The following is a 27,026-nucleotide window of genomic DNA, read 5'->3' on the forward strand; positions in this document are numbered from 1 at the left end:
TAAATTACCCACTATACATGCGAGAAACACCCAGGATTCAACTATACTGCCCGCAACGGTGGTTTGGTAAGCTGTAGATCAGACCCCTGAGTCCCTCTGCTTCCTCTTTGCAAAGGTGATTCTTGCTGGCTGTTTCTTGCTTGCTTCCGTCTGGTCAGGCTCACGGTCACCTCACACACCAAGTCTTTGCTTTGAGCCTGCTTCTGCACTGAGATGCCTACTTATATTCCCCCTCCACTCTCTTTTCCAGAAACTTCTCTGGCCTCCTGCCAATGAGGTCTTGGGAGGGGGTCCCAGCAACCAATAGTCTAGTTGATGACTGACCTGAGCCAGGTGTCCCATCTCTGATGGTGTGGGCTGCACATGACTTGTTTCCATATAAGGCAACAGTAAATGCTCTCGGTGACAGATTTTAAAATGACCACAATACTGACCTCACCAGTGCCCACTCAGTGCACCTAAAACTTCTTCATCTTCCTTGGTGTGTCCCCAGGAAGCACATCAGAGGTGGAGGCAGCCTGCTGCTTTCCACGCCTCCCAGGCAGCATTAGTTACTGTGCTGCTGGGTCTCCTACCCCCTCGGGGTTACAGGGTGCCCTGCCTCTCCATGGTGTCCAGAAGCGTGGCCAGGTCTGAATCCAGAAATTGAGGAGCAGGTACTTCATCCTCTTGGCTTGAGTGAGAGTGAGGGACCATTGAAATGTTACTCCCCGTGTTAGCAATGAACAGCTCAGCCCAAGTCAGACGCCTGGGGACTCAGGCTCGGCAGGTTTCACATGAGGAATCATTTCTTGCACTAAGTGTGGGTGAATTACGATCTGGATCGCGCCCATACACCCAGCGGAAATCGCTCCGCAATTCCCACCTACAATGACACTCAGTCATTTTTCAGGAGAATCGTGCCCATAGTCTACCTTTAAACAAACAGTATTTGTTTATACCACTTAATTTATTCAGCTCAATGAGGTAATCTTTACCTCAAACATAACCTGCCTTCCATCCATTTTACCTTTTGGGCTTCAGTCTTGATGCTCTACATTGTTGTCTCCATATTTTCCAACTTTTTACTCAATTGAATTGTCATTTCACTTTCTTTTCTGAGCAAACACCTGTTCTAATTTGTCTAAATTTGGATCTATAGGGTGCGATTTTCCGAGCCCCGCGCCGGAGAATGGCCGCAACCGCACCCCAAAGCTGGCGCGCGATTCTCCGAGGTGCAGAGAATTGGCGCTATTTTCGCCAGCCGTTTGACGTAGTGCCGGCCACGGGCCTCTGGAACCGGCCGATTCTCTGGCCCGCATGGGCCGAGCCGCCGCGCGGAAAAATCAGACTCCTGCTGGCGGCGTTCACCCCGGTCGCTGCCGGCGGGAACTCTGCGTGAAGGGTCGGGGGCGGCCTGTGGGGCGGGGAAAAGCGCTCCTTCACCGGGGGGGGGGGGGGGGGGCTCAGATGGGGTCTGGCCTGCGATCGTGGCCCAACTGCACATCCGCGGGTTGGTGCGGTGCCCATTTGGCGCCGGGAAGGGAGGCTGGAGTGGCGTGAACTGCTCCAGCGCCGTGCTGGCCCCCTGTGGGGGACAGAATCTGTCGCCCGTTTCGTGCTGTCGTGAAACGCGACAGCGCGAACACATTGTCTCCATTTTGGAGAATCGCCCCCCCATAGTTTCTCGCTCTCTCACACACCCAATGGATATTTCCCATTCCCTCTCATGAACAGGCTTTTCCTCACGTCACTATTGCTTCTGCCAATTACCTTAAATCACTTCACTCTTGTTTTCGATCCTTCCACCAATGAGAACAGTTACTACCCCTCCAGCTCCCCACATAGAACATTACAGCGCAGTACAGGCCCTTCGGTCCTTGGTGATGCGCCGACCTTTGAAACCACTCTAAAGCCCATCTACACTTCCCTTATCATCCATATGTTTATCCAATGACCATTTAAGTGCCCTTAATGTTGGCGAGTCCACTACTGTTACAGGCAGGGCATTCCACGCCCTTACTACTCTGAGTAAAGAACCTACCTCTGACATCAGTCCTATATCTATCACCCCTCAATTTAAAGCTATGTCCCCCTCGTGCTCTACATCACTATCCGAGGAAAAAAGCTCTCACTGTCCACCCTATCTAATCCTCTGATCATCTTGTATGCCTCAATTAAGTCACCTCTTAACCTTCTTAAGTCCCTCAGCCTTCCCTCATAAGGTCTTCCCTCCAGACCAGGCAACATCCTAGTAAATCTCCTCTGCACCCTTTCCACTGCTTCCACATCCTTCCTATAATGCGGCGACCAGAACTGCACGCAATACTCAAAATGCGGCCGCACCAGAGTTTTGTACAGCTGCAACATGACCTCATGGCTCTGAAACTCAATCCCTCTACCAATAAAAGCTAACACACCGTATGCTTTCTTAACAACCCTCTCAACCTGGGTGGCAACTTTCAGGGATCTATGTACATGTACACCAAGAACTCTGCTCATCCACACTACCAAAAATCTTACCATTTGCCCAGTACTCTGTCTTCCTGTTATTCCTTCCAAAATGAATTATCTCACATTTTTCGGCATTAAACTCCATTTGCCACCTCTCAGCCCAGCTCTGCAGCTTATCTATGCCCCTCTGTAACGTGTTACATCCTTCCGCACTGTCCACAACTCCACCGACTTTGAATTCATGGTTTTGAATATTCTCTCAACATTCTCAAGGAAAACAATCCCAACTTCTCCAATCAATCTACACAAGTTCCTCATCCTTGGATCAATTCTTGTGAATCTTCTCTGTACTCACTCCAAAGTCTCAAAGCTTTCCTAAAGTGGGACACCCAATGCTGGATGAATACATCAGTTGAGGCACAACCAGTGTTCTTTCCCTGTTTAAAATACTTGCTCTTGTGCTCTATGCTCCTGTTAACAACAGGATACAGTATGCTTTATTAGCCGCTCCCTCAACCAGTATTAAAACCTTCAGTGATGTATACACATACACCCAGGTCCCTGTACGTCCTCCTTATCAACTCTAAATCCTTCAAGTGTCTAATATTTTTGTGTAAATATTTTGAGCAATAAACAATACTTTCATAGTTAGATTTGTTTTATAGATTTATGTAATTAGCATTCTTTTGCAAATCTTTTGCTACATCTTTGTTGATATTATTACCACTTACAGAAAATGTGCCTCTTCCAAGAGAGCGATCATTCTAAATGATCATAATCTGCGTGCATGAGAGCGCAAGTGTGTATTTGTGAGTGTGTGTCTATCGCTCTCGCTGTCCTCACTTGCAGTCCTCACTCACATGACCTCACCAACTGTGAGAGTGGATGAGAGTATGGTCTGTGGGGGGCTAAGGGTGAATGAGTAAGAGTCAGACACACACACACATCAATGTGAGAACAAATGACTTTAAAATTATCAAATTATTTGTTTATTTTTGCTCAATAAGCTGTTTTCTTCATTCTCTTGAACCATAGAATCCCTACAGGGTGGAAGGAGACCATTCAGCCCATCAAGCCTGCACCCAGCCTCCGAAAGGGCTTCCTACCTAGTCCCACTCCCCCGCCTATCCCTGAAACCTACCTTACCTGCACATCCCTGGACTCTTAGGCAATTTTATCATGGCCAATCTACCTAACCCACACAGCTTTGGACTGAAAATGAAAATCGCTTGTCACAAGTAGGCTTCAAATGAAGTTACTGTGAAAAGCCCCTAGTCGCCACATTCCGGCACCTGTTCGGGGAGGCTGGTACGGAATTGAACCGTGCTGCTGGCCTGCCTTAGTCTGCTTTCAAAGCCAGTGATTTAGCCCTGTGCTAAACAGCCCCTGTGGGAAGAAGCCGGAGCACCCCAACACCACGCAGATCGGTGGAAAATGTGCAAACGGCACACAGTCACCCTAGGTCCCTGGTGCTGAGGCAGCAGTGCTAATCACTCTGCCACTGTGCCGTCATACCTCCATTTAAAATTTTTTTTTAATGTTGTGCCAAACATCTTTCTAAAATTTGCACATGAGAGAAAAATGGAAGCGTGATCCCACCCCAATGCAAAAACGTGGGGCAAGCCTGTTCTACAATGTGTTCTATGTCCTTAGCAGGAATATTGTCTGCATGCAATGTGGATATTGATATTAAATTCCAGCCATTACCAGTTTTAATTCTTCAGGTATGTTAAAATTATTATATGTAAATATGCATTAAATTATCTAAATCTAAGTAAGGATGGCTATTCAAAATGATTTTATTCTCCTTCAGTTTGCCTTTTCGTGACTCATTAAGTCATGAGCGCCGTATAGGGGCTCTCCCAAATCCCAAAGTGGTCGTCCTTCATGTGTGAGGTTGGCTTGCAGGGTCCATCCAACTTAATCCATTTTCTCCTTAAGGTGCTTAGGTAGATTTTTCCAGATAGTGACAGCTCTTATGCTAATTTGTCAAATTCCCGTTAGATGAGCTGGGAAAACTGCGCTGACTTTCAGAAAACACAGCAGCACGGAGACAAACAATACATGGTAGACTGAATTCTGATGCTAAAAAGGTTCTTTATACAGTTCCCAATTTAACCTGCTGGGGGTTTTTAACCTACAAGACACAATTTTTACATCTGTTTTGAGTCGGGTTCATAATTCAGGTGTCACATTTCCATGCATGCAAATTTCAATACTGGCATTCTAAAACAAAAGCAGTCACTTCCTGTGATTTTCTGACCTTTGGCTGATTGGGATATTTGTAGAAGCAATTAGCCTCAACTGGCCTCAGGAATGCGCAGCAATTAGGCATTGTGGTAAAGGTAAACCTGCGTGGAGCTCCTGTGCGGAGTACCCTTGCAGTGAGTACCATCGTGATCCTTTTTCCAGCATCGCTTCCACAATGCTAACGCTGCAAAAAGTAAAGTCGTTTCACTGCCAGTCAGTGATTTCATAGAATTTACAGTGCAGAAGGAGGCCATTCAGCCCATCGAGTCTGCACCGGCTCTTGGAAAGAAATTTTCCTGGGCTGTCACGTTTGACAATTGCAGAGTCAGGGTCCACATCACTGAGTGGATTATACATTGACAAAACAATTAGAATATCTTTCCAGGAGCCGGCGCGGACTCGGGGCCGAATGGCCTCCTTCTGCACTGTAGATTCAAAGATGATCTATGATTAATCTCGGACAAAGGTTCGGCACAACATCGTGGGCCGAAGGGCCTGTTCTGTGCTGTATTTTCTATGTTATGTTATAGAGAACAAGGGCTGAAGTTGTTGTTTATCTTCCCACACCCGGTGGTACACAAGGCAGACGCTCATCTGTTCCCATAGCGACAGGTCACTAGGCTGTCACCAGAGGCTCATAGCTGGAGGGGACACCACTCTGCATCAAGCGTGGTTGATCAGGAGTCTCTCCCACTCTTACTGCCTCCAATTGACGTGTTGGAAAGATTTGCAGGGTGACACTCAACCTGTTAGGTTAAGTTCTTGGCCATCATGTCCTGGGGTGGGACCCGAATACAGAGCTTCTGGCTCAGAGGCAGGGTCTCTTCCCACTGTGCCACAGGAACGCCTCGAGAACAGGGGTAAGGAATAGTTACTTAGATTGCAACAAGTTTTCCCAAATCGGATCCAGGAGACTCATCAAGGGGTTCTGCGGTACATTAGGTCATTTTAAATATATCTTTCTGGCTGGACCAATCAAAGGCAGCGTTTTCACTTTGTCGGCTACTGATAGGCGCACTAGACCACCTATCAGCAACCAATGCACCGAGAAGCCAGCCTCTGATTAGATGACCAGGAAATATCAGCAAAATCAATTTAAGTTCAGAGGCAAGGCCAAAACCAAAGATGACGGAACAAAGTAGGTTGTATCTATGGGGTGGAAGAGGCCGGGCCAAGAGGGGCTAGGGCCATGAGGGCCGAGAGAGACCGGGACGTGGGGGCCCAAGAAAGACTGTCCACAGGGGTCACAGGGAGATTGTGTGTGAGAGAGGTGAGTGTGCATGAGAGAGGTAAGTTTGCATTTGTTTATTGTCATGCGTACCGAGGTACAGTGAAAAGTATTTTTCTGTGTGCAGCTCAAACAGATCATTTAGTACATGAAAAGAAAAGAAAATACATAATAGGGCAACACAAGGTACACAATGTAAATACGTAGAGTGTAATATTAATCAGGTCAGTCCATAAGAGGAGTGGGTGAGCGTGTGTGTGAGAGGTGAGTGAGGTGAGTATGAGCATGTGCGTGAGATGTGTGCGTGAGAGAGGTGAATGTGCGTGTGAGGTGAGTGTGCGTGAGAGAGGTGAATGTGCGTGTGAGGTGAGTGTGTGCGTGAGAGAGGTGAATGTGCGTGTGAGGTGAGTGTGTGCGTGAGATGAACGTGTGTGAGAGAGGTGAGCGAGTGTGGGTCTATGTGGGGTGTGTGCGTATAAGAATTCAGCCCTCCAGCAGCACTCCCAGTTTGAATTTAATTTTGAGCAAAAGATCAGAATCACTCCTATTAGGAATGACAAAATGAAGGCGAGACTTGGAAATACTTGTAGAGAACTTTTTAAAATTGTAACAAATGTACACAGAAGACATAGAAACTTTTATTTTAAAAATTTTGTTGTTCCTGTTGCGCAATAATCATTTTTCTTTGTGATTTAACTCTTCCAACACAATAAGAACGTTTCTCCGGGGTTCTATCTGTATTCTTGGGAAGTCAAAAGGGTTCCGTGGCTGGAAAAGTTTGGGAAACCTTGGATTGGAGGAAGGTATAAAAGTGTTCCACATGGATCAGTGAGCATCTGTTAGTTATAACTTACATTCATTATTTGGTCTTAGAAATAAATAACTCAATCAAAATCTGTGGTTAAATACCAAACTTGAGGGAATAACAGAGGAATAATGCAGCGTAATACAAAAAAACTTTAGAGAACATGGGGAATGAGCAGTTCAGAGACAAATAAACTTTAACAGGTAAATGTTTTTGGAAATAAATTTAGAGTACCCAATTATTTTTTCCAATTAAAGGGCAATTTAGGGTGGCCAATCCACCTCGCCTGCACATCTTTGGGTTGTGGAGGTGAGACCCCCGCAGACACGGGGAGAATGTGCAAACTCCACACGGACTGACCCAGAGCCGGGATCGAACCTGGGACCTCAGCGCCGTGAGGCAGCAGTGCTAATCACTGCGTCACCGTGCTGCCCTTTAACAGATGAATGTGAAATGACACACTTTAGTAGAAGAACCAGAAACATCTACACCTTAGGAAATAAGAAGCTGGACATAGTAAAAGAGCACTGGGATCTAGGGGTACAGGTGAACAAATCATGCAAACCAACATCACAGATCAGTTCAAGATCAATTCAAAATGTTGAGCGAGCCGCCGGATAAATGTCGAGATATAGAAGCACGTTTGAGATTTTGGGAAGGTTTGGGTTTGGCCCAAAAATGGTTGCGGTTGCTATATGTGGCACCAAGGACGAATAATATGAGTTTGCGAAGCTTTGACTTACACAGGGTAACGAGGCAGTACCTGCTTTCGCCGTTGTTGTTTATGCTGGCCATAGAGCTATTGCCGATGGCTTTTAGGGGATTGGCGGAATGGCACGAGATTATGAGGGGAGAGGGAGCACTGGGTGTTGCTCTATGCCGATGACCTTTTGCTGTATGCTTCGGCTCCGCTGGAGAGTATGGGAAGGATTATGGGCCTGTTGGGGAGGTTTGGAGAGTTCTCGGGATACAAACTAATGTAGGGAAAAGCGAGCTCTTGCTGGTGAATGAGCTGGGACAACAGGCAAATTTAGGGGGGATGCCATTCCCGGTAGCGAGGGATAGATTCAGATATTTGGGGATTCAGGTAGCGAGGGAATGGACGGCGCTACATAAGTGGAACTTAACGAAGCTGGTGGAGGAGGTCGGGGGATCTTAGGAGGTGGGATACACTGCAGTTGACGTATGTTGGCAGGGAGGGTCCAAGTGGTGAAAATTAATATTCTGCTGAGGTTGTTCTTTATCATTTAGGCTCTCCCGATCTTTATACTAAAGGCCTTTTTTCAGAAATTGGACATGATTATTTCAGACTTTGTACAGGCGGGGAAGGGGCCGAGGTTGGGGAGGATCCTGCTACAGAGGCAGAGGTAGCAGGGTGGGTTGGCGTTGCCGAACCTGCTTCATTATTACTGGGCGGCGAATGTGGATAAGGTGCGGCGATGGTGGGAAGGAGAAGGGGTAAGGGCGGAGGAGGAATCTTGTATGGGGTCCAGTTTGAGAGCTATGGTGATGGGAGAGTTGCCAATGGCGCCGAGTAGGTATTCAGGAAGCCCGGTAATGCAGCCCACGGTGAAGATTTGGAATCAGTTGAGGAGGCATTTTAGGGTGGAAAGGCTGTGCGGGAATCATGGGTTTGAGTCAGGGGGGGAATGGATATTGTATACAGGAGGTGGAGGAAGTGGGGCTAGTCAAGGTGAGGGATCTGGACGATCGGGAGAGGTAATGGCGGCCCCTCCTGACCTGGATCGTACCCGGGGGTCACCGAAACAGAAGCTTCATGCTGGGGAGCCACCTCAGGCTTTGTGGTTCAGTTCCACAGTTATCAGGAAAAGGAAAAAAATCTTAAAATGGAAAAAAGAACACCGAACAGCAGATGGGACAAGCACAGGGTGCAAAAGATCAAGACGTTGGTTCAGCGCTTGCCAGGGGGAAAGGCTAAGGTGGCATTGTGTCGTAAGAAAGTTTGGCTTGGCATGATTTACCCCACATGTCTTTGGGTGACCTATGAGAATAAATGTCATCACTTCAAGACTCCAGAGGAAACCGAGGCGTTCATTCAAAAGAATGGACTGGGGTTGAAATAATTGTATTTCATCCAAGTTGCAAAGGAAACTTGTTTGGAAAGGGGCGAGGCTCGTTTGTTATTTTTGTTTTTTTTCCTATTCATTCTTGTTAATGGTTGATGAGGTAAAGATGGGCTATTTGTTGCTTTATATGAAAGTATTTACTGTTTTTTGTCGTGATGCACGATCAATGACCACTAAAGCGAGGTTGTAGTCCAACTGAAGGCTTTAATAAGCTAGATGTTTCCCCCAGCAGCTCAGGTACAGAATGAAGGCTGCTGGGGCGGCACGGGCTCTTATACCCTGCCTAGCAGGGCGGAGCTACCATACAGCTTGACCAATAGGAAGCATACAATTTCTACCAATGGTGTTCCAACATTACCAGGTACCGTAATACCTCTACTACCACATTCACCCCCTGTTAAAAAAGAGTCCGTTGGGGTGGTGGCCTGATACTACAAACATGGCAACGTGGTAGAATTAGTTATGGAGTTCCCCCTCCCTCACTGCTCCAAGGCCCTTGCTGGAAGATATGGTGGCGTTCCTGCAGCTGGAAAAGATTAAGGTCACTCTTCAAGGGTCAGAGGAGGAGTTTTATGTAAAATGGTGGCTGTTTCTGTCTCCATTCAAGGATCTGTTTGTCGCCAGCGTGTGTGTTTGTGGGGTGGGGGGGGGGGGGGGCGCGATGGGCAGGAGTTTGTGTTAGTTAAGGGGGAAAAATGGGGAAAATGACAACTGTATGTAATTTGACGATGTTTTTTTGGATGATTATGTGATTTGTTGAGTGTGTTTGGAATCAAGAATATTTTTAATAGCTGTCCTATCAATAGCTGTACTGTCAAAAAAAAGGTTACTGTCGTGCTCAACGTCTTTGCAACAGGCTCAATCCAGGCAGCGTGTGGAAAGCCAGTGGCACCACATAACCTACTGGATAAAAGCAAATTACTGCGGATGCTGCAATCTGAAACGAAAGAGAAAATGCTGGAAAATCTCAGCAGGTCTGGCAGCATCTGTAGGGAGAGAAAAGAGCTAACGTTTTGAGTCCGATGACTCTTTGTCAAAGCTAACAGACCGAGAAAGTGGGAAATATTTATACTGTGGAGTGAGAATGAAAGATGAGTCATAGCCCCAGAAACCCAGGGAAATCGGGTGCTAATGGACAATACTCAGCGCTTTTGTGAATGTGTGATTCGTATCAGAGGGAGTCAATCAACTCTGGGAGCATAACCTGGGAAGAGTAGAGGGGCAATTTGTGTCCCAATTCTAATTGAGTTCTCCGCAGGTCCGACTCACAGCGTCACAACGTTCACTGTGGGTGCGGCGAGGAGGCAGATCCCGAGTTCACCCCAGCCAGAATGGGGTTCGAGCCCCATGCTGTTGGCACCAATCTGACCAAGACCAGCGACCAGTCTACTGTCCAGCAGGATATGAACAGACACATTTTTCTGACAGAGACTTGAGGAACCAAGTCTTTCTGTACAATAATGACTCGACGACAATTAAATGTGAGAGCATTAACGATCAAGCTGAAATATATAGCTCTGGTCCTTGAGCTCTCATTGATTGTAAAGGTCACAGCCATACAAGGTATTAAGCACCAAGTGATCCGAAGCTCAGGGCCACATTTCCTGTCGAGTGGCACAGTGGTTAGCATTGCTGCCTCGCGCCGCCGAGGTCCCAGGTTCGATCCCGGCTCTGGGTCACTGTCCATGTGGAGTTTGCACATTCTCCCTGTGTCTGCGTGGGTTTCATCCCCACAACCCAAAGATGTGCACATTAGGTGGATTGGCCACGCTAAATTGCCCCTTAATTGGAAAAAAATTGAATTGGGTACTCTAAATTTAAAAAAAAGTGTGCTAAAAGGAGGGATTAGAGTTGAGATTTAGTGAGAAAAATCCAGAGCTTAAGGCTTAGTCAACTAAAGACACAGTCACCAATGGTGCACTGATTAAAATCAGGGATATTTAATAGGCGTGCAGATATCTCAGAGGGTTGTGGGGGCAGGAGAAGATTACAGAGCTATGCAGCGTGAGGCAATTGAGGAATTTGAAAACAAGGAAGAGTTTTAAACCAAAGTATTGCTTAACCAGGAGCCAATTTAGGTCTGTGAGCACAAGGTGAACTGGAGCTGGTGTCAGACACAGCAGCAGAGTTTTGAAAGAGCTCAAGTCTATGGAGAGTAAGTAAGGGAAGCTGGCAGGAATATATTGAAATAGCCAAGTCTAGGGGCAACAAAGGTGTGGATGCAGTAGACGTGAAGTAGAGATTGGTGAACGAGGGCAGCACGGTGGCGCAGTAGTTAGCACTGCAGTCTCACGGCGCCGAGGTCCCAGGTTCGATCCCGGCTCTGGGTCACTGTCCATGTGGAGTTTGCACGTTGTGCCCGTGTTTGCGTGGGTTTTGCCCCCACAACCCAAAGATGTGCAGGGTAGGTGGATTGGTCACACTAATTGAAAAAAAATAATTGAGTATTCTTAATTTTAAAAAAAGTGATTGGTGAAAAGTCTCTTACAAGACATGGAGATAAAAATCTAGCAAGAGTGTCAGAAGAGGGCCGTGCGAATGTGTAAAGAAGAGGTGGAAGTTATATAAGTGAAGCTTTCTTGTTTGTTTGCAATTCAAATATATTTGGTGCCCTCTAGTGGCGCAGCAAAAGGCTTTCTTTAACCAATGAAATTTAAAGATTGTGAAATTAACAGTGTAGCATTCTTCACACCCACTGGACATCTCAAAGCACTTTACAACCAATGTTGTAACGGAGGAAACACAGCAGCTAATTTGCACAGAGCAATTTGAGAACGACTAGATAATATATAGATATATTTTTTAATTTAGAGTACCCAATCTTTTTTTTTCAATTAAGGGGCAATTTAGCGTGGCCAATCCACTTACCCTGCACAATTTTGAGTTGTGGGGGCGAAACCCACGCAGACACAGGGAGAATGTGCAAACTCCACACGGACAGTGACCCCGGGCCGGGGTCGAACCCGGTTCATTGGTGCCCTGAGACAGCAGTGCTAGCCACTGCGCCACCGTGACGCTCCCTTAGATAATCTCTTTTTGTGATGTTGATTGTGGGATAAGCATTGGCCTAGACACCAGGAGTCACACCCTTTTCTACAAAAAGTGTCAGGGGACCTTCCGCAACCACCCAAGCAGGCGTAAGTGGCCTCAGTTGAATGTCTCGTCCAAAAGACAACGGGCCCGGGGGGGATAAAGACTTTTTTTCCCCCCATGTCCATCAGGTTTACTCACGGATTGGCTTTTTTGTGGTGGGTAGGTCTCTCCTCCCCAGGTGAAGAAGGTGGGGTATTCGGTGATTGTCATTTTGGACCATGTTCCACATTTTGTGGATTTAGCTCTGGAGTCAGTTCCCTCTCAACGCCCGCCATGGAGATTGGATACAGCGGTGTTGGCGGACAAAAGGTTTTGCGAAGGTATGTCCTCTGCCATTCGTGAGTTTATCAAATTCAATAAAAGGGAGGCTATCACACTTCTACGCTGTGGGAAGCCCTTAAGGTGGTCATTAGGGGGGGGGGGGGGAGATAATTTCCTACAAGCACATATGGAATGGACTGCGAGGGTGGAGCAGCAGAGATTGGAGCACTCCATTCTTGAGGTGAACCATCAGTACTCACTTCTCCCCACCCCTGGGTTGCTTGCGAGTAGGAAAAAGCTGCAGACACAATTTGAATTACTATTGTAGCCACCTGGGTTGGCCACTTCCCGACTTAAAATGGAGAACCGCAAAGACTAAAAGGAAATTCAGCCAACACAGGCAAAAACGAGCAAGTGCAGAAATCCTGTGTATTGGAACTTGCAAAAACCAGACAGCACTGAAACCAGCAGCCATCTGCATAGTAATGAGTGATTCCAAGGCACAATTGCAACACTTAAGGTGAATAAAGCCAAGCCAGACTCCTCGGCGCCAGCAGGAGCCAAGACAAAGGAAGGTCAACGGACATTTAGGGACCGCCCAGCGATCCGGGAACAACTCCAGTATTGGAGAAATTGATCCAAGTGATCGGAACGCAGTCCAATCATTTGGAACCAGGTACGGGGTCCACCCCGAAGGGCGGGAAGCCCCTGGGGACTATAAAGTAGAGCCCCCAAGTTCAAATCGGTCTTCTTGGCAGGGTCACTCAACAATGCGAATCAACCCCTGAGAGCGAACTGCTCAGCTGCCGCACCAACCAAGTAAGTCTCCAGTCAACGCTCACTACGAGATAGGCGCTCCTAGCTACAAGTCCATACCAGCTTTTGAAGCCTGCAGACTCAGGACCTGAACGAAAGGCCATTTGTTCCCCTGACCTGGTGGGCCAATTCCGAAGCTAAGTATAGGCCTTTTAGTGATAGAAATAGTCTGGAAAGTAGAGTTATATGCATAAGTAGTGACTTACTGTATATAATAAATGTGTTTTGATTTAAATCTTACTAATTGGTGTGTTGAGTTATTGATCAGCACTTGAACTTGAACCTCGGGGCGGTATCATAAATATACCTGGAGACTCCAGAGCAAAGGTTAAACAAACAGAGCAAATTACGAATTAAGAACCAACCAAAAGTCAGCAACATATTACTGGCGACTCTGGTGGGACCCGATTTAGAAGTGGGTTAACCACTCCGGGCGAACCCAAAAATTTGAATTAGTATCCGATTGGGAACAGAAAAACTGCAAGTGTTCAAGCAGTTCTGATCAATCCTCATAATTCCTCATAGGTGCATGCGTACCTAACAGGACTATAAGGTAAAACTGATAGTTTTTCGCAACAAAAATCTATCGGGTGTTTGTATTCCGGAAAATAGCGAAAGCCATACCCGTAATTACAGCACCGCCTTAGTACCCCTCGTTCCAAATTTTGAGAGAGTATTTAGAGAGGAAAGATGGCAATGCAGGCAATGCAACGCGTCATGAACCCTGAAGAAAATCGTGGTCACAGCGACCAGCAGTAGAGTAGGACAGTGTCCCGTTTGGGAAGAGGAGATCAGGAAATATCTCACAGGGAAGGGATGGCCCCTTTGGAGTGAATTCTGTGCCAATGAGGAAACAGGACCCGGGAGTATAGGACATACTTGGTGGGAGAACCTGTCAGAGATTCATAAGAAAAGCTTGGAAAAAGCTCGCAAGCCGATGGCAATCGTGTCCTGTCTGGCACAATTGTGAGGCACAGAGGAGGCCATTCAGACGCTCCGTAAAGAGATAGGAGTACATCGAATGAGCAAGGTCGATGTAAGTGAGGTTGAGAAAGAGAACATAGAGTTGAGAAGGAAGTTAGCAGCAAAGGGCGGAGAGGTGGATGATGCCAAGTGGGCACACCAGTCTTGTCTGGCGCATTTAAGCAGCTTCCAGACACAGTACGAAAAGGCCTCTCAGGCCACACAACGTGCAGTCCTGGTAAGAGAGGAAACAGAGAAACAGGTAGAGACATTGCAAAGGCAGTGTAGCGACCTGAAAGCAGCATTGCGAGCACTCCATGCTGCCACCACGGAGCAGAAACAAAGTTCATTAGATCACGCGAAGTGCAGGAAGCAGATTGCAGAACTGCAGTCTTTGCTTTCAGTTCAGAATGGATTCCAGAGCACCTTTGGATCCCAGTTAAATACAGAAGACGGCCCGGATTGGGAAGAATTAAATGAGACCGCGCATAGATATGTTCAGGGAACATGTGCACAAGGAAAGCCCCAGAAGAGAAAAGCGCCCAACCCCCACATCGCAGATAGTTCAGGCACCAATGAATCCAGTAACCACCCACCGCACAGTCACATCGGACGGAGATACAGAATTTCTTTATACCACCCCCTTAACCGTGACCCAATTACGGGACCCGTGCGAGAAAATCACACCGTTCCTCCCCACCTCAGACCCCCACCACTTCTTTGCGAGAGTAAAGCAGCAGGCGGCCTGGATGAGCGTGAGCACGTGAAGCTCACAGTTTTGAGTTTAGACCCTTCGGTCGTAGCACCCCTTCCCGACCCACAGAATGTAGGAGGAGGCACCCTTGCAGAGATGCACGCAGCGATCCTAGATGCGATCAGCTACAACAGAGGTGACCCAGTAGAAGGCCTGAATAAGTGCAGGCAGAAAAAGACGGAACACCCCATAGCGTTTGCTGGACGCCTGTGGATTCATTTCACAGCAGTTTTCGGTAACTTAGAACGCGCCCATTTGTCCCAAGAAGGTATGGCCAAATGGACCCGCACCCTTATCTCCCATGCCACAGAGGCAGAACAAAAAGCCTGTACCAACTATGACCCCTCAGAGGAAGCCCACAATGAGAAATGGGTTTTAAAGAGATTGTCCCGCACCTAGGAACAATCTGTCCAAAACAAACCCGCAGTTAGGAAACCCGAGGAACAGCAGGCAGAAGCAGACATCCAAACGGTGAAAACGCACCAGAACCCCACATGGGTGAACGAAGGCAGGAACAGCCCCCCACAAAAGCCACAGGAGTGTTACAACTGTGGACAGTTAGGACACTTTGCACGAGAATGCAATGCCCCACAAAAGCCACAGAGAGCCCAGCAGGCAGGCACTCTGAATAAGAATAGGACAGAGCCCATACATAGTGTGAGCACCCGTTCAGACCAGCCGGACCTGAATGGAACGGACTGACGGTGTTCGGGCTCCCCCAGTTGGGTCTGCGACACCCTTTGGGATAGGTCCAGCCGACCAGTAGTTGCAGCAAAGATACGGGGACAGCCCATCAAATTTCTCTGGGACACAGGAGGGTCCCGCACCACAATCAATTCCTCCACCATGTTCCAAAAAGACATGTTGCCCACTACAGCCACAATCACCCTCAGCGGCTTCACAGGCAGGGACACATCACAGCCCCTGTACCCATTCAGATTGGCAATATAACGACAAAGCACCCCATAGTTTTAGTCGATCTACCCCACACAGCAGAATACATTTTGGGAATTGACTTTATGAACTCCCACCACTTTTCATTTGATCCGGTAAACCAATATGTTTGGAGAATGGCAAAATCCGCAAGAGCCCCCGCAACGCTCACAATAGGTGAATACGCAAACAAGATTAGCGCAGTCGGCGAATTTTGGTTTGACCCGACCATGATTAGCACAGACAAGCAGGTCAGGGCAGTTCTGCAGAAGCACAGGACAGCATTTGCGACCCACAAACACGACTGTGGCCGGATGACTGGTTCCGTTCAAATCACAGGACCTGACCCTAGACCCCAAAAGCAATACGGTTTTCCCCAAAAGGCAGAGGGAGAAATCGCAAAAGTGATCAACAGCTTATTATAGCACGGAGTACTCAGATCAGTAGCCTCCACTAATAATGCCCCGATGTGGCCAGTGAGAAAGCCCGATGGATCATGGCGACTGACCATCGATTACCGGGAACTCAACAAAGTCACCCCCGCAGCAGCCCCCACGGTAGCCACAAGTCCCGAGACCATGCTCAAACAGGGACTCAACTCACAATACTTTACGGTTTTGGACGTCAGTAACGGATTCTGGTCCATTCCATTGGCAAAAGCGTGCCAATACAAATTTGCCTTCACTTTTAAAAGTCAGCAGTACACGTGGACATGCCTTCCACAAGGATTCCACAACTCCCCCTCCATTTTCCACCGACAGCTGGCGAATGGTTTGTCAAAATTTTCTCGCCCCGAATGTCTGGTCCAGTATGTGGACGACCTATTACTGCAGACAGACACCAAGGCAGAGCACATCAAGTTTCTGTCCGAACTCCTGGAACTCCTACAACAGATTGGCTGCAAAGTAAACCCAAAAAAGGCCCAGATTTTGGAAAACAAAGTGATATATTTGGGTACGATTATCACGCACGGTAAATGCGAGATCGAGCATAGAAGAATTGACTCGATTGCCAAATTGCCCCTTCCCCAGAATGTTTCAGCCCTCCGGTCGTTTTTAGGACTGGTTGGCTACTGCCGAAACCACATTGACGGTTTCGCCAGCAAGGCAGCACCCCTCTCGGAACTCCTAAAGAAAGGAGCCCCTTCGGAATGGATTCCGCAGCATACGGATGCTGTGGATGCTTTGAAAAGAGCCCTCATTGCAGCCCCCGCACTACAGGTTCCAGACCCGCTTTCCCCCTATGCTATAGAGATAGCTCGTACAGACCGCACCCTTTTGGCCGTGATCCTCCAGGAACGGCACGAACAATTAAGACCCGTGGCTTACGCATCCAGACTTTTAGATCCTGTGGAGCAGGGATTTTCGGCCTGTGAAAGGCACCTGCTTGCAGTTTTCTGGGCAGTTCAGTATTTTTCCTACATAATCGGACTAAACCCCATCACAATCCTCACAGAACACACCCCCACCCAACTTTTACTAGACGGACGACTTAAGGACGGTACAGTTAGCCACATTAGAGCAGCTAGATGGACCCTTCATTTGCAGGGACGGGACATCACTGTTAAAAGGACCAAGACCCACACTTTCTTAGCCGACAACCTTCAGTACCCAGGCACCCCCCACGAATGTGAAATCATCTCACCCCACCACAACACAGGCCCCTTTATTGCAAAAACACCCCCCAGAAAGGTAGGTAGTTCACCCCAGAGCCCCCAGCACACAGACACGTGCGCACCTCTAAGGATATATGTGGATGGTTCTTCCACAGTATTAGAAGGGAAGCGCATTACAGGATGCGGCATATATGTCGAGGACGTGCAGGGACGCGCCCTAGAAGAAATCTCACTAAAACTACCAGGACACTTAGGCGCACAGGCGGCAGAACTAGCAGCCGTTGCGTATATTATAGATCACCCAGATTCTTTCCCCAGCCCAGCAGACATATACTCGGACAGCCTCTATGTCCGCAACAGCCATACAGAATTCCTACCCCTGTGGAAAACAAGAGGATTTGTTTCCGCAGGCGGAAAACCCCTCCCTTCAGCCCCATTGCTCCGCCACATTTTAGAGAAAGCACAGGACAGGACATTCGGAATTGTTAAAGTTCGCAGTCACCACCGTTCCTCCCCCCCTGGAAATGTAAAAGCCGACGCACTGGCCAAAGCAGGTTCCAGGCATGTATATATTTGGACACCTCCCGAAAGCGCACCAGTGAATGCAGTTCAGGTCTCGCAGACTAATATCGAGGATTTAGTGCAGGCCCAGAAGCAGGATAGCAATCTCAGGGAGATTTTGAAAGGACAATTTCCAGCACCTTACGTTAGCTTTAAAAATGCACTGACCACACATGACGGTGCGATGTTAAAAGACACCCTTTATGTGGTTCCTGAACAGGACAGGAATCAACTTATTTGTTTGTTCCATGACAGTCATGGACATCAGGGAATTGATCCCACTACAGCCCACCTCAGGCAGCTCTGTTGGTGGCCAAGTTTAAAAGAAGATGTAACGCACTACGTTGAGAATTGCCTTATCTGTGCCCAGAACAATCCGGACAGATCTGCAAAGAAGGCTCAGCTTAGTCACACCCGCCCCGTTAATGGCCCCTGGACTAACCTCCAGATCGATTTTATTGGACCATTGCCCCCTTGCAGGAATGGTTACAAATGTGTATTAGTCGTCATAGACACTTTTACTAAATGGGTAGAGGCATTCCCATCCAGAAGGAACACGGCAAAGACCACCGCAAAGATCTTAACCCAACACATCTTTGCAAGATGGGGACTCCCCCGCAGCATTGAATCCGACCAAGGTTCCCATTTTACGGGACGTGTCATGAAGAACGTCCTCACGATATTTGGCATTACCCAAAAATTCCATATCACATACCACCCCCAGTCAAGTGGTATCGTGGAGCGTGTGAATCGGACCCTAAAAGCTACCCTCCGAAAAATGGTCCAGCAAAACAACACCACTTGGGATTCAGTCCTCCCTTTTGCGCTGATGTTTTTGAGAAATACTATTTCAACATCCACAGGTTACACCCCACACGCTCTCATGACTGGACGCCCCATGAAAGGCACAGAATTTTTATTAGTATTGGACTTGACCAGCCCCGAAGTGACGGCCCTCACACACGAGAAAGCAGTCAAACAGTTAGTTGAAAATGTGAAAACGGCTCAGCTAGCAGCCACAGTAAGATTAGGCACAAGGAAGAAACAGAGCAAGGCCTGTTTCAACAAGACAGTGCATGCGACTGAGTTTGAGGTAGGACAGCAGGTCATGCTCTCAATCTATAACCCCAGCACATTCCTGTCACCTAAATATTCGGGTCCGTACTCCATTGCAGACAAAGTAAGCCCCTCCGTCTATAAAATTAAGTACCCCAACGGAAAGACTGCGTGGTTCCATATCAACCAGCTTAAGGCATATTGCCCACAGTCGAACCACGCACACCACGTCATGCTCGAAGCAGCAGACCACACCCCGCCCACAGCCAACGCATTCCTACCCTCCCCCAACACGGCCACCACATCCACGGACTCGCCCTCGACTCCACCCCCGACCTCTAGACTCCGCCCCGGAACGTCTACAGACAACAGAAGGAGCGACAGCGACTGTGACTCAGACAATAGCCACAGCACGCCTCCATACTATCCCCATGCAACAGGACCCACACCAAGTGAACCTGACCACGATTCGAGTGATCCCTTCCTCATCACATTCCTCAACAAACCCCACCAAATACCACCGCCCTACAATGACGATTCCGTCCCCACAGAACTAGACACTACCTTTTGGCACTGCGATAATTCATACAGGCTCGTCCGGAACGACGAGATGGACCCCAAATCGCACCATGCAGCCCTAATACATTTGAGAGTATGGCATCCCGGAGAAGATGACGACTTTGAGTCTTACTCCCAAAGCGAGAACCCCTTTGTGACCCTGCTCGAAACTGATAACTGAGGTGTCCAGATGATGTTTTAAAAAGGAACCGCTTGGGAGAAACAGTGTCCTTTCTGATGGAACCTGCAGCATGTTTAATGTTGTTTGTTACTGTTATTGTTATGTGTTGTATGTAAGATCGGAAATTTGTTTTTCCACGGCCCCACGCCATATTTGTCTGCCGAAACCTATGAAAACTTGCCCGCACGCTCATCGCCAGAAACCGCTGAGAGCTTGCCAGACCCCCGTTCATAACTGCTCTTCTGGTTCGAAGGTAGAACCAATACGGCAACCCCCCCATGATGACTACACTTTTGCCTGTTCTTGTCGGTTGCTCAGGCAGTGGAGAAACGGCATTGGTCTCCGCCCTGCCTGAGGACCCCCCCTCTGGTCAACTATGCTCGGGTAGAGCACATACGGCATTGATCACCATCCTACCCGGGGATTCAATCCAAATCTTACCCGTCGCGGCCCATACGCACCTCATTTCGGCACTCTTGGTTCAAAAAGTTTTGTTTTGTTTTCCGGCAACCCTTAGGTTGCCATCCCTATGCTATTTACATCCTCAAACACTTGGATGGTACATCGCACAGCCTGCGAGACGGCTCGCACTGTTTCAGTATTTTTAAGTGTGTCTTGTCCTGAATATTCGGTTTAAAAAAAAAAAAAAATGAGGGAGTCACACATGGTGACAAATTATAAAGGGTTATTGGCACTAAAGGACATACATACTAACGTACGAGATATTAACCAAGGTAGTAACAGAAACTATGCTTAATCCCACAGAACCCCAGAAGCCCCAAGGAAAGAAAAGAGAAGAGAAAGGAGAAGAACAATGAGGACATCCTCCGTGTTGATCACCACCATTATAATGTGTATTCGGTTGCGTGCGAACGTGAACCCCCTGACCCCAACCCCCCCAGCAGTTAATGATTCACTTCCCCATAGCACCCAGAGCCCAGTAACAGGCAACACCACACCATCATGGTGTGATAAGCTCATAACATGGTACTCCTTTCCTACGTAGTCGAATCCCTAGTAGCATTGGCGATACTCTGCAGCATCGTGCAGACTATCCGCATGAGGAAATGGCGAAGGAGAGCCTACTGCGCTCGCACCCCGGTATACTGGATAAGATGCCCTATGTTCGGTTATCACCAGGACCCCTTGAAAATTAGCAGTTTCAAATTCCTAGGGGTGCACATCTCCAAACATCTGTCCTGGTCCACCCACGTCGACGCTACCACCAAGAAAGCACAACAGCGCCTATACTTCCTCAGGAAACTAAGGAAATTCGGCATGTCCACATTAACCCTTACCAACTTTTACAGATGCACCGTAGAAAGCATCCTATCGGTCTGCATCACAGCCCGGTATGGCAACTGCTCGGCCCAGGACCGCAAAAAACTTCAGAGAGTCGTGAACACCGCCCAGTTCATCACACGAACCTGCCTCCCATCCATTGACTCCATCTACACTTCCCGCTGCCTGGGGAAAGCAGGCAGTATAATCAAAGATCCCTCCCACCCAGCTTACTCACTCTTCCAACTTCTTCCATCGGGCAGGAGATACAGAAGTCTGAGAACACGCACGAACAGACTCAAAAACAGCTTCTTCCCCGCTGTCACCAGACTCCTAAATGACTCTCTTATGGACTGACCTCATTAACACTACACCCTGTATGCTTCATCCAATGCCAGTGCTTATGTAGTTACATTGTATATGTTGTGTTGCCCTATTATGTATTTTCTTTTATTCCCTTTTCTTCTCATGTACTTAATGATCTGTTGAGCTGCTCGCAGAAAAATACTTTTCACTGTACCTCGGTACACGTGACAATAAACTAATCCAATCCAATCCCGAACCCCTCAATCTATAATAAAGGACATTCGTTTGTGTTCTTTTTGTACATTTTTTTTTTTAAGTTTCATTTACGACGGAAAGATTGTACAACCCTGTGCTTGACTGCCAAGCCAGGAAAAATGTGAATGCTTTTATTTTTGTATTGTTAGGAAGATTAGAGGTACCGTTTTGTTTTATTTTGTAATGCATGCCCCTTTATGACATAGCGCCACTTAGAATGTTAGCTAAAAATTTTCATTGCATAGTTATGGTCAGTGTAGAGGCCATGGAAGAGTGCTCGCTGGGTCAGGGAATGAAGACAACGCAGTTATGTGATCCTTCACGCTTCGCGTTAGGGATCACAAGGAGGGGGTGTAGCCACCTGGGTTGGCAACTCCCCGACTTAAAATGGAGAACAGCAAAGACTAAAGGGAAATTCAGCCAACACAGGCAAAAACGAGCAAGTGCAGAAATCCTGTGTATTGGAACTTGCAAAAACCAGACAGCACTGAAACCAGCAGCCATCTGCATAGTAATGAGCGATTCCAAGGCACAATTGCAACACTTAAGGTGAATAAAGCCAAGCCAGACTCCTCGGCGACAGCAGGAGCCAAGACAAAGGAAGGCCAGCGGACATTTAGGGACCGCCCAGCGATCAGGGAACAACTCCAGTATTGGAGAAATCGATCCAAGTGATCGGAACGCAGTCCAATCATTTGGAACCAGGTACGGGGTCCGCCCCGAAGGGCGATAAGCCCCTGGGGACTATAAAGTAGAGCCCCCAAGTTCAAATTGGTCTTCTTGGCAGGGTCACTCAACAACGCGAATCAACCCCTGAGAATAAACTGCTCAGCTGCCGCACCGACCAAGTAAGTCTCCAGTCAACGCTCGCTAAGTGATAGGTGCTCCTAGCTACAAATCCATACCAGCTTTTGAATCCTGCAGACTCAGAACCTGAACGAAAGGCCATTTGTTCCCCTGACCTGGTGGGCCAATTCCGAAGCGAAGTATAGGCCTTTTAGTGATAGAAATAGTCTGGAAAGTAGAGTTATATGCATAAGTAGTGACTTACTGTATATAATAAATGCGTTTTGATTTGAATCATACTAATTGGTGTGTTGAGTTATTGATCAGTACTTGAACTTGAACCTCGTGGCGGTATCATAAAGATACCTGGCGACTCTAGAGCAAAGGTTAAACAAACAGAGCAAATTACGAATTAAGAGCCAACCAAAAGTCAGCAACACTATCAACAGGTAACGCGGTGAGCCTGCTGCGATGCTCAAGGGGGGCACTTTGTGAACATGGGGAGACGGCCAGTCACCTTTTAGCTCATCAGCTGAGGCGACAGATTGATCCCGGGAAATTGTACAGATAAGGGACTTGGGTCTGAAGCCAATGTGGTTTTCGAAAGATTCCAATGTGATCTCTATAGATCGGAGGTCCTGGAGGGTTCTGCCACAGCGGAGTATTTGGATGGGTTTTCCTTTCCATTGATGGGAGAGAGAAAGGCGGGAGGAGTTGGAATTCCAGTTGGGCCCTGAGGAAATTATGAAATGCATTGGGTTAATGCAGACGGGTAAAACTCCCAGCCCCAATGGATTCCCCAGTGAGTTTTACAAGAAGTTTGCAGGCCTGTTGATCCCATTAATATTGGACATGTTCAATGACTCACTGCCCGTTACTCTGGCGCAGGTCTCTATTTCCCTGATCCTGAAGAAGGGAAAAGACCCTACAGAATGTGGGTCATTTCAACCCATTTCACTTTTGAATGCAGATGCTAAATTGCTCACAAAGGTGCTGGCGCTACAGTTGGAGTCCCGCTTCCCAGAGGTGATCACGGACGACCAGACTGGCTTTGTTAAAGATTGACAATTGTCGGCCAATATACGTCGGCTGTTAAATATTGTCCTTTCCCCCGCTTCTGTGCCCGAACCAGAGGTGATTGTGTGTATGGACGCTGAAAAGGGTTTGATAGGGTGGAATGGGGATATCACTTTGAGATCTTTGGGAGGTTAGGTTTTAGGCAGAAGTTCATACCTTGGATTCATCTATGGTATAGCCCATTGTTAGTGTCCACACTAATGTGTTGAGTTCGGCGTATTTTCCGCTGAATAAAGGTACAAGGCAGGGATGTCCATTGTCTCCACTTCTATTTGCTTTAGCAATTGAACCACTGGCCATAGCATTAAAATCTTCCAGTAAGTGGAAGGGAATAAATCACGGAGGGAGGGATCATAGAGCGTCCTTGTACACAAATGATCTGCTTCTTTATATTACGAAGCCAGTCTCCCCTATAGATGAAATAATAAAGCTACTCGGGAGTTTTGGCTCCTTCTCTGCATATAAGTTGGATTTGGACAAGAGCGAATTCTTTCAGGTTAACCCCGTGGAGAGCGGTATCTATCTGGGGATCAAGGTGGCCCATGATTGGGCCTTGCTCCATAAATTAAATGCTAGTCTGGTGAATGGGGTCAAATCTGACTTGCAGAAGTGGGATAACCTCCCCCTGTCCATGGTGGGCAAGGTTCAGACTATTAAAATGGATGTTCTCCCGGGATTTTTATATCTTTTTCTGTGTCTCCCCACTTTTCTCCCTAAATCCTTTTTTTAATAGAATTTATAGAATTTACAGTGCAGAAGGAGGCCATTCGGCCCATCGAGTCTGCACCGGCTTTTGGAAAGAGCACCCTACCCAAGGTCAACACCGCCACCCGATCCCCATAACCCAGTAACCCCACCCAACACTAAGGGCAATTTAGGAGACTAAGGGCAATTTATCATGGCCAATCCACCTAACCTGCACATCTTTGGACTGTGGGAGGAAACCGGAGCACCCGGAGGAAACCCACGCAGAGGATGTGCAGACTCCACACAGACAGCAACCAAGCCAGAATCAAACCTGGGACCCTGGAGCTGTGAAGCAATTGTGCTATCCACAAGGCTACCCTTTTTTGCTAGTGTTAACAACTTAGTGTCCTCTTTAAGATGCAAGGACCTGTCGGGCGTTCCTCCAGAATGATAGACAGGCAGGTGGTTTCGTTTTACCAAATGTGTTATTTTATTATTGAGCTGCCAATATTGAGAAAGGGCCACGGTGATTTAGTGATCCGAGTTCCTTATGGGGGAAAATGAAGGTGAGTTCTTGAAGTGGCTCTAGTTTGGGTTCTTTAGTAACTGCCTCGCTTCCGTTCTCTCCTGTGAGATTTTCGTCAAAGTGTCCACCCTGAGATTCTGAAAGCAGTTCAGACAGCATTTTAATTTTTGCGCTATGTTGTTGTTAGCCTCTATCTGTAGTAATCATCTCTTTGTGCCAGTGGGCTTAGACTCGACGTTTAGGACATGGGAGGGGAAGGGTCTGGAGAGGTTTGGGGACTTGTTCATGGAGGGAATGTTTTGTAGAGCTGTCGGAAAAATTTCAACTCCCTGCGACCAATTTGTTTAAATACTTCCAGATTTGTGATTTTTTTGTGGAAGACATTTCCTTCATTTCCCTTGGCACCACCGTCTTCCCTGACCTCATTCTTTGGCCAGGTCTGGTTGGTGGGGGGGGGGTATTTTGGGTATTTCTGCTCAGATCTTATCAACGGAGTCAGCCCCATTGGATGAGGTAAAGAGGTGAAGATAAAATGGGAGGGAAAACTGGGTCCTATTCTGGATGGGGAGGTGTAGAGCGAGGCTCTTCGCAGAGTCAACTCTGCGTCCTCCTGTGCTTGGCTAAGTTTGATCCAGTTCAAGGTGGCTTACGGGGCTCATGTGACCAAGGCAAGGATCAGTGGGGTTTTTTTGGGGGTGGAAGACAGGTGTGAGTGGTGTTCTCGAGGGCTAGCTAATCATTCTCATAAGTTCTGGTCCCAGGTTGTTAATCTTTTGGGTTTCCTTCTTCAACACAATGTCAGGGATCTTTAATGTTGAACTGGAGTCTTGTCTGCTGGTGGCCATTTTGGGGGATTCTGCTTCGCAGGTGCTGCAGTCGGGGGTGAAGGTAGATGGCCTCACCTTCGTCTTTGCCTCATTAATAGCCCGGAGGCGAGTTCTGTTTGGGTGGAGGTCTCTTGGTTGGTGACCTCATGGACTTTCTATATTTGGAGAAGGTCAAGTTCACCATTAGAAGGTCGGTAGAAGAGTTCTACCTAAGATGGCAGCCATTCATTTCCTTTTTTGTAGAGTTAGTCACCGTCTTTTCTTTGGTCTTTAACGTTGAAGCGGCATCTGGATGGATACATGAATAGGGAGGAAATAGAGGGATTACGGACCGAGTAAGGGCAGAAGGTTTTTTTCAGTTAGGGCATCATGATCAGCACAGGCTTGGAGGGCCGAAGGGCCTGTTCCTGTGTTATACTTTTCTTTGTTCTTTGTTCTTCTTTGTCAGTAGTTCAGGGTTTTTCTAGTTGAAGGCTGGGGGGGGGGGGGGGGTGAAGGATTGGATGTGCTCTTCATTGTTGATTGTGTTATTTTTACATTGTAAATTGCAGCATCTGTTTTATATTTTATCATTGTTCTGTTTCGTTCAAATGAAAGTTTTCAATAAAATATATTTTTTAAAGGTAGGCCACTTCTACCAATACTGACTGTGAAGGACATATAAGTTAGAAATACAGAGTGCCAGAAATAAAGATTAGACTAAGAAGCAAAGGAAAAGTAAAATTTATTGATTTTTAAACATAAACTTTGAATAATAATTCAGACCCTGAAGGAATGACATTCCAGACTTATAAAAAATTAAGTCTCCAATAGGGAGAGGTTACTTGGCAGTAATTAACAAGTAATTTAGAGATGTGAATTTAGAGGTGATTTAGAGATGTGGATCAGAAATTGGCTAGCTGAAAGAAGACAGAGGGTGGTGGTTGATGGGAAATGTTCAGAATGGAGTACAGTCACAAGTGGAGTACCACAAGGATCTGTTCTAGGGCCGTTGCTGTTTGTCATTCTTATCAATGACCTAGAGGAAGGCGCAGAAGGGTGGGTGAGTAAATTTGCAGACGATACTAAAGTCGGTGGAGTTGTCGATAGTGTGGAAGGATGTAGCAGGTTACAGAGGGATATAGATAAGCTGCAGAGCTGGGCTGAGAGGTGGCAAATGGAGTTTAATGTAGAGAAGTGTGAGGTGATTCACTTTGGAAGGAATAACAGGAATGCGGAATATTTGGCTAATGGTAAAGTTCTTGAAAGTGTGGATGAGCAGAGGGATCTCGGTGTCCATGTACATAGATCCCTGAAAGTTGCCACCCAGGTTGATAGGGTTGTGAAGAAGGCCTATGGAGTGTTGGCCTTTATTGGTAGAGGGATTGAGTTCCGGAGTCAGGAGGTCATGTTGCAGCTGTACAGAACTCTGGTTCGGCCGCATTTGGAGTATTGCGTACAGTTCTGGTCACCGCATTATAGGAAGGACGTGGAGGCTTTGGAGCGGGTGCAGAGGAGATTTACCAGGATGTTGCCTGGTATGGAGGGAAAATCTTATGAGGAAAGGCTGATGGACTTGAGGTTGTTTTCGTTGGAGAGAAGAAGGTTAAGAGGAGACTTAATAGAGGCATACAAAATGATCAGGGGGTTAGATAGGGTGGACAGTGAGAGCCTTCTCCCGCGGATGGAAATGGCTGGCACGAGGGGA

The 27,026-nt window shown here is 47.3% G+C and overlaps 1 long non-coding RNA gene across 5 annotated transcripts in view; it reads right to left on the minus strand.

The window, feature by feature from the left end:
• Positions 1 to 6,529: 6,529 nt before the first annotated feature.
• LOC140385208 (uncharacterized) overlaps positions 6,530 to 27,026 on the minus strand; it is a 348,523-nt gene continuing 328,026 nt past the window's right edge. For 4 of the 5 annotated variants that reach the window (XR_011933316.1, XR_011933312.1, XR_011933314.1 and 1 more), the window contains one exon: positions 24,453 to 25,627. This is a non-coding gene — a long non-coding RNA (uncharacterized lncRNA). Of the gene's footprint in view, positions 6,699 to 24,452; positions 25,628 to 27,026 lie in introns of those variants that run through there. The other variant, XR_011933315.1, reaches the window with a different exon arrangement.

The sequence above is a fragment of the Scyliorhinus torazame genome, chromosome 11 (genome assembly GCF_047496885.1).
Source record: "Scyliorhinus torazame isolate Kashiwa2021f chromosome 11, sScyTor2.1, whole genome shotgun sequence".
Classification (NCBI taxonomy): domain Eukaryota; kingdom Metazoa; phylum Chordata; class Chondrichthyes; order Carcharhiniformes; family Scyliorhinidae; genus Scyliorhinus; species Scyliorhinus torazame.